We start from the raw sequence: 3,550 nt of genomic DNA on the forward strand, positions 1-3,550 counted from the left end.
TATCACATATCTATCACGTGTCGTGTCCTATTATTTTCAAAATAAACATATCGACGTGTCGTATACGTGGCATATCCGATAAACGTATCATATTTGTGCATCATAGTGTTTCATGAAACATTAATTTCTCTTCTCTTCTCTTCTTGATGCAACGACTCTAATAGCTGGTGATATCGCTGTTGTGAAGCGATCAAATTACCACTACTTAACTTTAGCAACTTCAGTATTGCCAAGTTAGTAGTGAACAAACTAGTTAGAGTTAAGATATATAACCCTGAATCGTCTCTCAATGAATACGGAATTGATTTCAAATTTTTGATTCTTATAAAAAATGTAATTAAAACTAGTAATTATAAAAATATGGGATTTTGATGTGCAAAGAATAAATGACACGCAAATAAAAGATTGTAAACATAGCAATAGTAAATAGGTCAATTTCACTGCTTTTTCAAAATAGGATTCATCATTGGTTTTCTAAAGATTATTGTTTTTTTATTTCTTGTTTAAGATTTCAAATTAATCAATGTAACTTCTTAATTAGTTTGTTGACGTCCTCAATTTTAACCAAAGTAACTTCTCGATTAAAAGCAAGAACTTTGAAGATTAATCCTAGTAAATTTAACCAAAGTAACTTCTCAATTAAACATTACTAGTCTTAATCATGTCTATTCTTTTACCCCTTATATCTAGTAAAAAGTTAATCAATCAAAGTAACTTCTTGATTAATTCTAATCTAAGTTTTTACCTCTAATCAAAGTAACTTCTCAATTATTAGCAAAAACTCATGCAATCATATAAAAGTTTCAAAAATTAATCAAAGTAACTTCTTAATTAAAATTTAAAAAACCCTTAGACTCATTTGATTGTTGTGTTATGTAGATTTAACACTATGCTGCTAACTTGCTATAATGTATAAATCATTACTTTTACTAGATTTAAGAATAAAAAGACATAGATGAAAAATAAATCTCAACAAGAATCAAAAGAACAAATACATTAATTCATCTAACCTCAGAATCTAGTTAAAAAATTACAGTGGAATCAACCTTTAAAGCTTAGCTCTCCATGGATTGGATGGAATACATGACAAATGATGAATGAAAGAAGAAAAAAAACATAAAAGGAATGGAAGAACGAGAGAGGTGGTGGATGGTAGCTGCAAAACCAGAGAGTGTGCTCCCTTGGATCTCTTTATATAGGCTTCGATTGGACTTGGACTTTATTTGTTGCTAAAATCTTTTATCTTTTTTTTTAACTAATTAGCAACTTAATTTTTCTCCAATTTCTAATTCTACCCCTCTTGTTTGACTATTTTCGCAATATTGACCAAAATTGACTGTTTGACCACCTTTGACCGGTTGACTTCCCTATGAGAGCCTACCACGTGGCGTCCTCTCTCTCTCTAAAATTAGGGTTTTCGCTGGTTGGAGGTGCAGATGCAATGACGACTGCGAGATTGATGCAGTATGGTGGTGGATGGATTCTGGCACGGTGCAGGTGCAGGAATCAATGGCTGCTCCAACGGTGATGGAGGCTGCTTGTTCGTGTGTGGGTCTGTTGCGAGATTCGAACAACTGCGAGGTTGCAGATTTCTGTCTAATTCATGAGTGCTCTGGCTCACAGGTGCAGGTAGTGTGCGTTCACGAACGATGATGGAGTTGCAAGATTTCTAACAGTTGTGTGATGCCATATAGGTTCGCTTTGGCTGCTGCTGCGTGGTGTAGTGGATCTATGGTGGTCCGACTTCTTTCTCGCAACAAGATTCGTGGATGGAGAAGGTAGAGATATGCATCTGCGACGAACCAGATTACGGAACCTCGAAGTGCAGGGACATTGGTGGCGTTGGTTTTGTGTGGACGAACAGGTGCGGTGGCTGTCAACGTGAAAGCGTGCTGCAGTGCAGTGGTGGGTGGGACTCCAGCTTGGTGGCGGTGATGGTGCAGGCATGGAGATGGCGGTTGCCGGCGTGGTGATGGTGGGAGAGGAGAAAAATTAGGGTTTCTATTTGGGAGATGGTGACGAGGCAAGCTCTGATCGGTCAATTTAGTGAGTGGAGGATCATGACATGTGTCATCAGGTGTTTTGATAGATTAATTAGTGGAGGATTTTCACACGGCATGATTTGGTTGAGTGGAGTTTAAGTGGTAGGAGGGGTGCAACTTAGTAAAAACTAGGGGTGCAGAACAGGTTTTTTTAGGTGATCCATTTGCAGGAGAAGAATGCAAAATAAAAACTAGGGGTGCATTTAGCTCCTGAATTATTTTTTTCCAGAATTTTCTGATTTTAGACTTATTTTGTAACTTTGGATATTTCAAATCTACACTTTTAATGACTCAAATGAAATTTCAGCTACATTAACAAACGTTAGAATATCTAATAATATTTTATGCAACTAAAATCAATTTTTTACGCAATCTTTAACTTATGTACTCAATAAATCCAATAATCACAAATCTTAATTAAATTAATCCTTAAGCACAAAAATTCTATTAAATCCTCAAATTTAAACATTAAATGAGGGAAAAAGTTTGAACTCATCAGCTGACAATACTTATCTCCCCAAGTTACATAGACTTGGTGAAAATCTTCATGGTGCTCTGTTGTTTATCAAGCAAAGTACATGCACTCATGATTTGTACAACATCTATTAGACTCAACTTGTCCATGTTTTAAAGTTTGTTGTATTTAAGCACTCAATCAAAATAACATGGTGTTAGAATTTTTCTCTCATAGTTGAACTAATTAAAAGAATGAGGAATCTTTAAAACTTAACTTGCAAAATATTTGTTAGATAATTTAATCTTTAAATACAAATAATCTAATATAACATCTCAAACAATAAATGTAAAAACTTATTAAGATTTTCATGTCCTCCAAAGTAATAGTTTGCTCCTTTCCAAATATAGGAAAGAATCTTTAAAATGTTCATACGTCGTTCATAAGTCTTAGGTTGGGCATTACAAAGTAAAACCTTATCCTCATCCTCAAGCTTTCCCTTAATGTTCTCCAAGTTAATTAGAATGTTGTTAAACTTCTATAGCTGCTTCACCATCATTCTTGACTTGATCATCATGAATTAATACAAATGTTACTTCAAACATTGTATGTCTGCCAAAGACTTAGTCATATACAATGACTCGCGCTTCACCCACATCGACGCAATAGTTTTCTCTTTAGCAACTTTTCTTAGTGCCTTACCACAAAAACACTAAATTATTGGACTTTATTGATCACGTTGTCTTCTCCTAGTAAGATAAACGCTGACATGTTTATCTCACCTAGGGATAGCAATCGGTCGAATCAGACACGAATAGTGCTTACTCACTATGTAGCCCATAATAAAAAGCCTAACCCATTACCGATCTCGTACCTATCAGATACCCGTTAAAAAAATACTTGCGTGTTTTTTAAAACTTGCAAGTATCCATGGATACTCGCAAATATTTAAAAAAATAATAATGTATAAATTTTTAAAATGAAATCTAAATAAAATTATAAAATTATAAAATATAATGTAAATTAAATTAAACATAAATTAAATTTTAATTTT

General features: G+C 34.1%; 1 long non-coding RNA gene across 1 annotated transcript; it reads left to right on the forward strand.

Annotated features, from left to right (window-relative positions):
• Positions 1-992: 992 nt before the first annotated feature.
• On the forward strand, positions 993-2,270 carry LOC114173968. Its single transcript, XR_003602650.1, has 2 exons — positions 993-1,623; positions 1,695-2,270. It is a non-coding gene; the product is annotated as an uncharacterized LOC114173968 (long non-coding RNA).
• Positions 2,271-3,550: the final 1,280 nt, after the last annotated feature.

Source organism: Vigna unguiculata, chromosome 2 (assembly GCF_004118075.2).
Source record: "Vigna unguiculata cultivar IT97K-499-35 chromosome 2, ASM411807v1, whole genome shotgun sequence".
Lineage (NCBI taxonomy): Eukaryota > Viridiplantae > Streptophyta > Magnoliopsida > Fabales > Fabaceae > Vigna > Vigna unguiculata.